We start from the raw sequence: 13889 nt of genomic DNA, 5'->3' as shown, positions 1-13889 counted from the left end.
TGTCTGTTTGACATCTGTAATGGAAAAGTTTAATTTAGATACATGTATTTTATAGACAAAGATAATTACCTAAAAGTGGTACCCGTTTTGCTTAAGCAACGACTTTCCGTCCTAAGTGGAGTAAATCAACACCGCGTTTTTATTACAATGCTGTATAAAAACATATTCTTTCCAATACAAAAATTACTTTCATATTCCTTTTAATTTTAAATATCTCTGTCATTTTAAATATTTGTAAGGTATTTTGTTCTAATCTTTCCACATTACGTGTGTAACGGTGAAAACCAATTCTGCCCAAGAGAGAATCGAACCCACCACCAACGTTCAGTTACTTTCAAATTATTTCTCAACAGCATCGGCTAGGGTTAATTATAATTTATAAGTAAAGAATTGATGCTTATTACAGTTTATCCGACAGTTCAGATAAAGGTCGTGAGTTTAACGTTTACGTTCACGTGTTACGTCTCAATGTGGGAACTGGACGATTAAATAGCTCTAATAGAAAAAATGATAGCGACGCACACTGTTACAATGTTATACTATAATAGATGAAAATGAATATTTTATATAATATTTATTTAATGTTTTTTTTAATAATATATTATAAAATATAATTTTTATTAGTTACGTAAATTTATTTTTATTATTCAAAATCAAATTTTATTTACGTATTTTTTTAATAAATTAAACGATATTTTATAACCTAAGAGTCAATAAGTCGTTATTGTAGAATTCAAATATATTATAAATTTTAACATTAAATAACTTATAAAGAAATATTTAATTACCTATAATATTCATGCAAAATCTTTTTAGATTGGAACTAATTTAATATAAAAATATATTCAATTTAAATTTAAACATACAAAATGTATCTAATTGGACCCATAATGGGCCGTTCACAAAATTTTACTCAAGAGTGACGTATGACAAGTGACAGCGCGACCTGAATCCGTTCAATTATGTTATTTTTTACAAACCACGAGCAAAATAAAGTCGTGACTTACAGTTATTTACAAGTTTAAAGCGACTTCGAAATTAAAGTTAAGTAATATACACATATATATATATGTATGTATATAACATGTTAGTTAAAACACCAGAGGAAAAGATGATGCAACGGTACAAAATAACCTTTATAAGAGAAAGTCGTGTTAGTGTCCGTTTCGCTTTATGTAGAACCGGATCAGCTTGACAATGATGTATTGTGGCTCAGAGTCAAAGGTACGATTCTATTAACATTTTATAATTTGTTTGTCGTGTTGGCCGTGTTGGCTGAGTGGTTGGTGATGGGAGGCAGGAGTGGTGGAAATTATGGTTAATAATATTTTAGAGATCTCTATACTAAAAAAAAGTCATACATTTATCAAATATTATCAGAACCCTTCCAATTACTACAGCACAGCTATTATTTATAGAGAATTAATAATTTGTCACCACAATTAGCTGACGTCATCCATTATTTTCACTTTAAAACATATTTCTCGCAGAGTAGAAAAATAAAATCTAGTGTTAGGACACTCCATTATTAACTCACAATTTAAGAATATGCTAGATAAATTAACTGCGCTAGTTAATAACAATAAGCACCTAATTTAAATTAACAAAAAAAAAAATTAAACAATCACAAATACAAAAATCCAATCCAATCTATCCTTACTCCCAACTTGGCACCAACGATGGCCAATTGGCCCCAAGTGACCCGAGCAACGAGAAACAATCAATTTGTCAAGAAGTCAGTAAAAGCCTATTTGTTTTATTCTAATAGGTGGACGTGAGCGTTCTGGCACGACACGAATGGTACCAGATCAACGTTATATTAAAATGGTTATTGATTACTATAACATCTTCTTTAGTTGGATATTTGTAATTAATATATGTATGTATGGATTGTATTTTGTATTGTTTTAGTATTTTTATAATGATTTTAATATAAAGGTTGTCATGGCCCAGCGGCATTATTTGACGGTAAAGTTGGTTGTGAGTTCGATTCCAACTCGAGGAAATGAGTAGTTTTCATTTTCTCGTTTTATCCCATTGTATTGATATCCCATTATACCTGTCGCGCTTACAATTGGACGCTTGTAGCTCTGCAACATGCAATGCCACCAGAATTCGGAGGAAAATAAGAAACACTAGGTCTCCAGGTGCCCTCTGTCTACTCTGCAATGTTGATGGATATAGTGTTAAACAAAAAATGGTATAATAATTAGGTAAAAACACACTAAGCTATAATAACGTCAATGTTTCATAATCGAAAGACGTATTATATGCAATAAGAAAATAAGAAAGTAAATAAAGTAAATTGACATAAGTGACCAATTTAACAGCATTCAGTTTAAATTAAAGTAAAGTTATAATTATACCTAAAAATTACATGTTTAATTTAAATTATATATATTTTATTTTATAGTATTTATTTTTAGAATAATCTTTAAATTAAGAAACCACATCGAGGCGTAGTTTTGAAGTGTTTATAATTATAATGATTGTGGGTTCTTTAATCGAAAGAAAGTGTAGTAATGAATACCGCCACGCAACACACGCGATGTCTCAAACTCGGAAAGCGGAGAACGGAAAGAGATAAAACGTAAAACAGGGTACGAAAAGTGAGCCTAGTGCTATAACACTCCGATCTCCATTTTCGTTGAAATTTCGAGTAGAAGAAATATGTGAATATATTAAAAAAAAACAATATTGACAATCCTACTATTAATATTGTAAAAGCCTATGAGGATTAATGTTTTTCCATTTTCTAACAATTTTATAGTATAGTTTGCTGTGTTTTTGATCGCTATTATTTATTGTTGATCCTTCACCAAATATTTAATTAAAATATCGATAAAATAATCATTTTTAATTCTTAATCTTTCATATTTGATATAAAAATAAAAAACTGATATTACAAAAAATGCAAAACCATTAAAATAATGTATCGGTACAGAAACGGTGCAAGATGAAGAAGTTAATCGATTTGCAGAACAATTCAATCTACTCGCATGTTATATGCAGATGAGATTCTCAGATTGTGTTTGCTTTAAAGAAACAGAAAGTATTATACAAATTTCTAAGCCACAATGTATTTTTTTTGTGAACTATTAAAAGGGGTTTTTACACCCTTAACTTATCAAATAATAGAAAAAAGAAACATCATATAATAAGAAGATAAAATTAAAATTCTTATCTAATTTGTATAGATATTATTTATACGCACAATATTAAGTTTTAACATTTTAAATAACAAAACTTCCTCTACTCTTCCTCCTCTTCCTCCTGGCATTAATCCCGGCTATTGCCAGGGTCTGCCTTCCTGCTCAACCTACTCCACTTTGCACGGTAACGGCTATTTTTCATAATCTCAAACAAAATTTCTCCCAATAATTTTAAATAGTATAGCCATTATACGTAAATAATTAATTAAACAAACCAATTTATTGATTTATCGCTCAATTTTACGTATAAAAGAGCCGCCAATTAATGTATGAAATATGACTTTATGAGAAAAAAAGGGGTCTGTCCGTGATATCAATAATTAAAAATGTCAATTTCGAAGTGCAGTAGCGCATACTCGTACTTTCCGCGAATAACAAACTAAACGATTTCTTGGAAGTGTATCGAAAATACATATTTTTTTGTATATTTAAACTGTGTTACAATATATCACACTAGTTGTTACTCACAACTTTGTTTAAGTGGTTTTTAAGACGTAAACTGGAAAAGCTTATTTTTTCCCGTTCCCGTAAGAGTAGGAACTTTTTAAGCCTATACTTGGATCGAAAGTTTTCTATCTCCTTGCAACGGGATGGGCCGATGCTCGCACAATTAATTCATGGAGTACCTAAATTTTTTTTTCTACAATGAAAAATAAATAATTTTTAGAAAGATTTTGTTCTTGCTATAGAAAGACAAAGCACGGCGTTGAGTTCCGCTACTCATAGAAATTCTGATGGGACGTGGAGCTTAACCTTAACACTAGCTTCTCTCTGGCCACCTTGCCATACAGGAATAAGACTGAAGTGACTTTTGTATGATTTGCATACAAAAACTACCTTACAGACTACATTCTAACATGTTATAGCTTGTAATTGGTTTCGAATATTTATTGTTCCGATGAACACATCACGAGGACGGCGATGGGACATAAGTCAGCTTCTGTACATCGTGATACTCCATTTTGTATCGAGGTTTGCGATAAGTGGAGTATAAAAACTGTAGAGCCTTTTATGTGTGTAAGGTTTGTGTAAGTGTGAAAGAATATAAATAAAAAAATGTAAAATAATGTTATTTTTAGGCATTAAGTTTAATTTAAAATGCTTTTGTTTTTCTTCCTTAGCAAAAATGATGAATAACAGCATAATAGATAAAATATTTGGAGGATAAGAAAAGGAAAATTACACTAGGTTATTCCTAGGTAAAATAAAAAATAATTATTATGCCTTTTTTACTATTTTTTTCGTTTAGCAATTAATATTTTTCTTAAAAAATAAATAAAATATGCATAAAAAATATCCATTTAAAAACCTGAGCAAGATATAAAAACCAAACAAAAAAAAAAAACGAAAAAATAACAACATTCCGCAAAACAGTAGTCAAGTTCACAATATTGATGAATATAGTAAATTTCAAAAGTTCATTTATTTATTCCATTTGGTCTTAATTGGCTTCCAATATTTATTGTCAGAATGAACATATCACATGGCGGGACACAGTCGGTTGTATGATGAGTGATGGTATTCATTTTTTTTTATATCTTTTATCTATTAATCAATAAGCGGCACTAAAAACTGTGGAGTCGAATAGTTTCTTTTATTTTGATATATTTTTTGTATCAATTATAGAATATTCTTTGTAAAATGTATATTATAATTACATTGCGTAAAATCTATATGTAAACATTCTATTAATGATATTATATACAAACACTATAAAACTATAAGACTTCTGAATACTACTACTTGAATTGTAATCCCAATTTTTCAATTGATTATATTTACATTTATAATCTTTATATTTTACAATCAATTTAGACAATGTGAGTCGTTATAATATGACGATTTCAATTAATTTATCTGTCAAATAAATATATTTAAAAGTAGAATTTTCCTTTCAAAATAGATTATTACAAATAAATATAAAAAACGTCTACTTCATATCTTTTCAACAAGGGGAGATAGCAATTTAACGAAGCCGCATCAGAACGTCTTCATTTATTCGAAGAACAACAAGAACAAAACAGCAGATTAGATATTGATATTCAATTTGAAAGAGAATTGAGACTCGTATTTAAAATATCAATCCTATTAATGTTGCTATATATATATTGCTTATCTATTTTTTTTTGTGGAAATAGAAAAAAGAGATTGAAGTGACTGATCTTTACGTTCTATATTTTTCAGTTATTAAGAATCTAAATTCGAAATTCTAAATTTAGTATTTTTTATAGCTCATTTTAAACATTTAACTTGCATCTAATATATAGTACAAATTAAACATGTTCTTCGACCCCACCGTGACGAAATCTTTAAATACAATCAAATTAAAAAATATGTCACAAACAAAAAAAAAACAAAAAAAAGACAGAATAACAAGCCACTCCGCGTATTCAAAACAAAAGGTAGAGATAGCAATTTAACGAAGGCACGTCACAGCTTCATTTATTCAATACACAATACAACAAGAACTAAACGCGAGATTACAATATCAATTTAGGAAAGTGAATCCAAGTGATTTATTATAGCTAATGTTATATTATAATTTTGTATTTGTATTTGTATGTGCTGTCGGTTGGTAGTCTGCTAATTGCGTTGAATTGGATGGAAATTTGAGTTTGTGAGTCATTTGCATGTATGGTGTTTTTTTCAGCCTCACGCTGTTCTGCCTGTAGAAGAATATGCAGAGGGAAAATAGTGCTAAGACACTCCGTCGATTTCTGAAAATATTGGGTGTTGAGGGGCGGGACACACTGCTGCGCTTTGCCTTGACACCAGAGCGTAGAAATGAAAATAACACTACGTGAACATAAACACTACGTTTCTTAACACTAGCATACTAGGCACTTTCATTCACCACAATTCGTTACTAATTACCACTTATATAATATATATTTACAATGAAAATAATATTAATTTCATTGTAAATATACATATATATCCTATATCTTATAAAACAAAGTCGCTTTTCGTGTCTGTCTGAACTTTCTAACTCTTCTTCTTCTAAACCACCCAACGGATTTTTATGCAGTTTTCACCATTAGGTCGAGTATTTTTCAGGGAAGGTTTATATATAGTTTATTATTTATACATTCTTATGTAAATTAACATAAATACGATAAATGTGTCTAAAGTCCTACCCGTTGAGACACTTTCGCGCATGCGCTGCTTTAATGGTAAGTACTACATGAAAAAAATGTATTGGAGTATTGTTCCCCTTAATAATATCTACAAAAAAGTCCGCGAGAGCATATTTTTATCTTTTAAGGATAACGTGTAGTGATCACATTTCTGTCTAAAAATAGTAATTTCAAGATATTTTTTATTGTGAGGGATATTTTTCCATAATGGTATTAATCCTTATCCTTTAAAATACTTTATTAATTTTCTACGTAAAACGAAGATAAAATTTGCTTTTACATTATTTCGAAATTGCGAATAGTATTAGAGAAAAACGCATTTAATTGTTGACACATCACGCCGTTGACACATCAGCTGTGCCGACTCAAGTTTTACTTATCCCTTACTCTCAGCATATAAATAAATATATTAGTTACTTTGGCCATTTAATATAGATCAAAAATGTCTTTTACTGTTTTTTCATTTTAATTAGTACTTTAGAAATTGTTACAATATCAAAAAATCATTGCTGCGAAACGCGCCCCGCCACGTTTTGCTTATTTATACACAAGCGCGTCATGAGCAGTCATCGGTGGTTCAGTGGTAGAATGCTCGCCTGCCACGCGGGTGGCCCGGGTTCGATTCCCGGCCAATGCATTCTATTTAATTTTCCTCACAGGCAGCCACGTAGTGCTTGCTTTTCATCAGGGACAGAATACTCTCTTCAGCATTAACCACAAGCTCGAAAAAAAAACCCGCCCGCTATAGAGGCATAGCAACGAAGATTCAGATGCGTTTGCACGTATTGGATAATTGGAGTTGAATGTTTCAGCGCGATATATTTGGTTTCATATTTTTTGTAGTAGTTGTTAGTAGGTAGGCTTTTGTTTATAATTTCTTCCGTTTAAAAATAGTCATTTAACTATCTAAAAATAGTCATTTAAAAATATTTTCATAAGTACTTGAAAAGATTAGTAGCACAGATTTAAAATTACGGTACCTACTAAAAAATCCTTGCTGTGTAAAACAATTGGAAAATCCTTATTGAAACTACGAAAATGCGGGTTGCATTAGAGTTTAATTAATTTTCACATTATCTTAAGTGCTTTGCAAACATACATTATATGAATAATCCAGTAGTAAAAGCGGGCGAAGCCGCAAGGGGGTCGCTAGTTTAATATATAATAGATATAATATTTTTATTCAATTTTGTTATTTATTACATACAACCGAGCTGTTCTTTATAGGTTTATGTCAACAATAAAGTAATTGCATAATACTATAGAATTCTTGATGTAAATAAATACAATGTAAGAAATATTTCATGTTATATACTTTTGAAATGACTAATACTACAAGTTTGCAAATGAAGCGAAAAATAAGCTCGAGCCTTTTTATTCTATCTTGAAAATGAATGGACCATAGCAGTTACATAATTTGTGGTCTAAGAAGTAAGAAATCAGTGTACTCAGTAGTATATATTTTAACGATTTTGTTAAATAATGATAGGTACTGAAAATCACGTATAATTTTTTTATTGATTTTATTATATTTATATATTTATTATTATTTTATTAAAAAAAATATTATACACAAGAGATTAGTGCAAATTATTTAACTAAAATTTATTCATACCTTAAATACTATAATATAAAAAAACATTATACGAACACTAACACTCATATATATAAAACAAGACTCCCTAGCATCTGTATAATATTGTGTGTAATATTTTTACCTTAAATTTAGAATGAATGAATGAATGAGCTATTTTGGCTATGTAAATTTTACAAATACTATGCTAAGCAATAAAATTGTATTAATAACATTTAGACTCTAATCGTCATTTGTAACGTTAGAAAGAACCTGTGTCCTGAATAATTAAAAATGCTACTAAAAATTAAAAAAAAAAAAATTACAAATTAACAGTTTTCAAGTTCACGCTGTATCCCGCAAATAGCAGGTAAGACAACATTATTTTAAAATTTATGACATATGCATTTATAACTTACAAAATATTAATCTATTTACCAATAGACGAGATCAGAGACAAAATAGAAATATCACTAATTCATCTAGCTTCACCACTTGAATCCCATTAAAAAAAAAAAAAAAAAGTACTTAAAATCGCTCCACCCACCTCTCAGACCACGCGCAAACCAGCTAACAACCACTCTGTCATCACATAGATCAGGTTGTCGGTATGCAGGTCGTTGTACTGTCGCGTTTGGCAATACGCGACATTTTACTTTAACGGTGGGTTAGACCGAGCATTCATTAGGGAAGACCTAGAATCCAAGTCTGTTACAAAACTGGCTATTATGCTGGATATTCTACTTACAATTTGTATTATATCGCAAGGACGAATGGACTTTTATGTTATGTTTTTATATGGAAGTGTGAGATTATATTTTAAATGTAGGGTAGACTTAGTTATAATTAGTTAGGGAAGACTCAGAATTATGATTCTGATTATGGTAAATATTCTAGTTATAATTTTTGTATTGGCGATAAAGAATGTACGAGTATCTATATGATCTTTGATGTGCAAGAGAAAATTAATATGCTTCCAATGTTCTCTTTACGAGTACATACCCGTTTATGTATTTGATTCTCCACGATTTTACTTATTAGAACTAAGTTAGAAGAAGAAGAAATTTAGATTTTTTTTTTATATTTTTGGTTTTATAAAGTAAAACACAGTTCTAGAAGCAATTCTATAAATTTAATATGCTATTATACAGTATTATACAGAACGTTGTGAATATTTTGTCACTTTTTAGAATTTTATTACATTTAATACATATACAATATATATATACGAATGTATAATGTAATTACGTATATTATACTACTTTACTTCATTAATGTTTCCAGATATTTTTTGTTTTATAATTCTAAGAACATTGATAAATTATTATTTGATCATTTTATAGAATTTCTCTAAGTACTCGTATGTTATTTTAGTGACGTGAGAAAATATTGTGGCATGATTATTACCTGTTGAGACGTATGACACACATATTTATTAAATGTTTTTAAGAAATTCAATAAAAAACGCCGTTAGTATAATAAAAATATGTATATGAAAATAACTTTCAGTAAGTAATTTCTCTTATAAAAAAATCAACATAACACTATGTAGATATTATAATGCAGAATAGGCAGAGGGAGCCCAGTGTGAGGACACTCCAATTCCCATTTTCCGCCAAATTCTGGAGTCCGAGTGGGAACCAAACCCCACAACCTGTCGGTTTTACAATCACACGCTTGTATCCTCGCACCACAGTTGGCCTCTGTACAACTTATCACCTGTACATTTAAAAAAAGATGTCATCACTAAGTGACTGACAGACAACGCGCTACCGAAAGGAAGCGGCGTAGAACGCTGAAATTTATATATTCCTAGGAAAGTATAGGAGAGCACTAGAAGAAAATTATCCGAAATTACGTCCGAAATCGGAAAAAACAGATTCTATAGTTCAAAAACAAAATTTCGGGCCACGTTTACTTAATAGAAATAGATTAAATAAAGGAGTATCGAAATTTAGTCTCCAAACTATAAATTCGTGACCCAAACCTTTTAATGCAATTAATCTTAATTGGTTAAAAAGACAAGTTTTTGCTTTGTCCTAGAATTTACTTGGTTTTTCCACTCACTATAGTTGTCATAAGGATAGTAAGTTGATGATTTCCAGAAATAATAAAATTATTAAGGTTGTTTTTTTTTATCGAGAAGTTTTCGAAGGTCGCTTAGACGAGTAGACTACTTGTTTGTATATACTTGTACATATTATATATGCATTTAAACCTCTTTACTTTTTAAAATATTTTTCTTACAATAGAGAAAGGAATTAGAAGAGAATTACGGTGTAAAATCTTCACGCCTTTTCCCGCATAGCAGGGTAGGCGAAGTGCTAAGGCACTCTATTCCCCACTTTCCGTAGAAATCGAACCCACAATCTGTCACGTTTACAAACACACTCTGTGTGTGTTCACACAAAAGAAACACTCCAAAACCCTAAAATACCCATAAAAAACTTAAACACACACTAATTAACGAATTTAATTACATTCTTATCCTTATTTCGTTCACTTAAAAATAAAGGTCTTTCTCATCGCTGGTCTCAAGACAATGCAGAATGCTTTTAAAGCGTTCAATCAGTGCGGTGCGTTTAAAAGAACAATATCTCTCACGAAGCCAATCAAGGCACGACACCAACCGGTAAATAAAATATGCATAATGTAATAAATTAAGGATGTGTACTGTAATAAACTTTGAGAAGGTCTTCTCTCTCTTTTTTTTCTGTTTTATTTTGTTTTGTAGGTAGGGAGGTAAAAGTTTTGAAAACTTTGGTTGTAATGCTCTAGTTGATAATAGTGTTTGTTAGATATTTTTTTTTTATGTGGAGGGTTGAGTGATTTGGGAAATTGATAAAAATAAGACATAATACCTATGTGAATTAAGACAAGAGAAAGTAAAAAGTCATCCTACTAATATTTTAAATGTGAAAATTTGTGACAATATATGTTGACACTTTCACGCAAAAACTACTGAACGGTTTTAGATGAAATTTTACAGTAATATAGTTTATTTTTTACGGAATTCCGGAGGCATTGCGTGTTGAGTGGCGGATGAATGATCTTGAGTAGCGGAGCTCAACGCCGCTTAGATACCAGAGTGAAGAAAATGGAAATAGTTATAATAAAATATTTCATTTCCTCCGGTGGGTATCGAACCTACAACCTGCCGCATTAACACTTTGTGCCCCAGAGTCACGACTGGCCTCCACGTAATTAAAGTACTTTAAATCATGACATTCTGTATCTAAATCCAGAGACAAAAAGCCAGGAATGTTCCAAATAAATAAAAAAGGAATAATAAGATTACGTAACAGCTTGCATCGTCTTGCATTTCCATTTGCATTTCGGCTACCTCCACCCGCAAAGGTCACACGCACAACGCGAACGTTTGATAATGACTCGCAAAATAACTTCTGAATAAGAATAAATATAAGATCGGAACACATTAGTGTTTCTGAGAAATAATCTAATATGTTAATATTATTATGTGTTGATTATTTTGTGATGCAGGTGGTTTTTTTCGTGGTGAATGTGGGTTCAAATTTTCAGGGAATAATTTATTAAGAATACTAGAGATAAACAAGACACTACGTATTCTACTCAGTCCAAATTATACACTACGTGTTGGTTGGTAGTGCTCAATGTCGTGCAATATCTTAACAGAGCTGGATAAATAAAACAATTTATATAAATATTAATCTTCGAACCCTGAACTATAGTAAATACAGTCAGAAACAGACTACTGCGCCTCGATGGACTTAAAGTAAGGAAATGGTTGTTATATAACAGAATCTCACTAAAAATATCAACATTTTGTTTTTTATTTTTTAATTTCAGATAAATATTGAATATTGTCAATTAAAAAGCATTTTAAGTGTGAGCGTGTAGGTTTTGGCGATACTGGTCACTGCCTACTTTATTTACGAAAACATCATTTCTATATAACAAAACAAATATACAATAACTCAGCACTAAAACGGAGTGTCTTAACTCTACGTCCCTAAGTTCCCTCTAGCTACCCTGAAATTCTGTATTCTTTTCCCTATCTTATTGCGGGATACCATGTGAAGCTAAAAAAAAGAACTCAAAAACAGAAAAAAATCAGCACAAACCTTTACCAGCCTTTATCACGTATCTTCACTCTTCAGGTAGGAGAGTGTTAAATCGAGACGATTATTTTGATTGCCTCCGGTGGCCTGAGGAATGTTAAGTTTAATTGCGCCGAGATCTGTCCCCGCGATCCGTCGGCACCTCCATTAGTAACTGACTTATTCCTTGTATAGCACTTTTGTCTTCCAATATGTTGTGTGGTTTTTGTTACCGCTAAAAGGCGATGTGTGTATAATTTTGTCATTGTCAAGTTATATTTAAAATATGAATGTATGCAGTTTTGCTTAAGAATTGTATTGATTTCAATGTATTTATAACTATTATTTCAGAATATTATACTTAACCGGATTAGACGCGTAATTTAGTAATATACATTTTTGGGAACCCGACGTTACGAACACTTTATAGTAGTCCCGTCACGGATAAACTGAGGTTGTACCCGTCTGTCAGTTGACATAACTATTATATCTAACTACCGCCAACAATTTATTAACTGCCCGCCATACTGCTCTGGATGCTTGCAGAATGAACTGACTATATCTTACCCTCTGGTGTGGTAAGTTTGTTTCAAAGATATCTTCTCTATTGAAATTAGGATATTTTGAACAAGGAATAAGATTCCAGAACAAGAAACAAGAAATATTAAGGTAAGTATTGACATGGTTACGTAGAATTTGAAATTGCAAGCATTCAATATCTTTAAAGGAGTCGAAGGGAAGTAACGTTTTGGCCTGCATATATGAGAATATGCCATGCCGCCTGCCATGCGGAGTTCAACTCCGCACAATATAGAAAATAACAAAACATAGGAAATATTATATATCAGAAATAAAATAATATATCGAATTAGGCCACGAGTTGTTCATTATAAACGATACTATGATTAGAGGAACTGGGTATCAGGAGGGGACATAGACAATGGGAGCAAATTACCGGCCAATTGATCCCCCATTGTTTCCGCACGCGCTGCTATCGCGATGGAATTATTTGATACTTGTCTTTGATATTCGTTTTATTTTATTAATGTCATGTGTTTTTAGAAAAATTGTACAATGTAATATAACTAGATTTTTTTTCATATGGACTTAGTAGCGGTATGAGTGGTATTGTTGTGTTATTATATTAATAACACGAAATAGAAACCAATATAAGTCCCATTTTTTATCACTATATGTATTTTCTTTTAGAATGTAAAAAGTAAATATTATAACCAAACACTATTAAATTATTACCTACTAAACTACCATATAGTATCGATAAAGACTCTTAAACAGGCAACATAATACTTACTTTCTATGTAGAAATTAATTTTACGTTATTGAAAATACTCGGTCAGCTCATCCATCACGACGACGCTTCTTTGACTCGAGCGAGGATATTGGCTCTCCCCGGAACATTCAGATATAAATCATGTCGGAATATCTGAGAGCAAATTGTGGGGCAAATGCAACGATGCATTTTGTGAAGACAGACGATGATTAGTTAATTTTACTTTAAGCTTTAGATGCATTTTACGTTTTGCAACAGGCAAAAATTATAACAGCTGATTATTATTAGTGTGAAAGGACTTTATAATAATTTGTAATTTTATTGTTTGTTATTGTTTTTGTATCTATCTTTTAAGATAAAGTATAATACTATGATATAGTTATAAATGTGATGGTTATCCATTCAATGCCACGTGAACCCAATGTTGGAATTTAATAGCTTGTATAAACAAAGAATGGTCTTCACTCAATTATTAAAATAGAAATATTTACAGAATTGATGGAATATTACATTATCTCGGAAATAAAGTTTATAGAAAAAAGGTTACCGAATATCTATAGCAAAAACACACACACATCTTCTGCATATAGAAGTGTA

At 30.8% G+C, this 13889-nt stretch overlaps 1 protein-coding gene across 5 annotated transcripts in view; it reads right to left on the bottom strand.

Moving 5' to 3' along the window:
- The window catches only part of LOC146533115 (uncharacterized), a 112302-nt gene that overhangs the window by 64287 nt on the left and 34126 nt on the right, over positions 1-13889 (bottom strand). The window contains exon 1 of one of the 5 annotated variants that reach the window (XM_085196809.1): positions 12026-12466. The exons of the other annotated variants lie outside the window; for them this stretch is intronic. The gene's annotated coding sequence lies outside the window, so the exon portion shown is untranslated. Of the gene's footprint in view, positions 1-12025; positions 12467-13889 lie in introns of those variants that run through there. 5 annotated transcript variants of the gene reach the window in all.

The sequence above is a fragment of the Heliconius melpomene genome, chromosome 13 (assembly GCF_056956725.1).
Source record: "Heliconius melpomene rosina isolate 202511_hmr_F chromosome 13, ASM5695672v1, whole genome shotgun sequence".
In the NCBI taxonomy this organism is placed as follows: domain Eukaryota; kingdom Metazoa; phylum Arthropoda; class Insecta; order Lepidoptera; family Nymphalidae; genus Heliconius; species Heliconius melpomene.
Note: the sequence above shows the minus strand (reverse complement) of the source record. Positions and strands in the feature narration are given on the sequence as shown.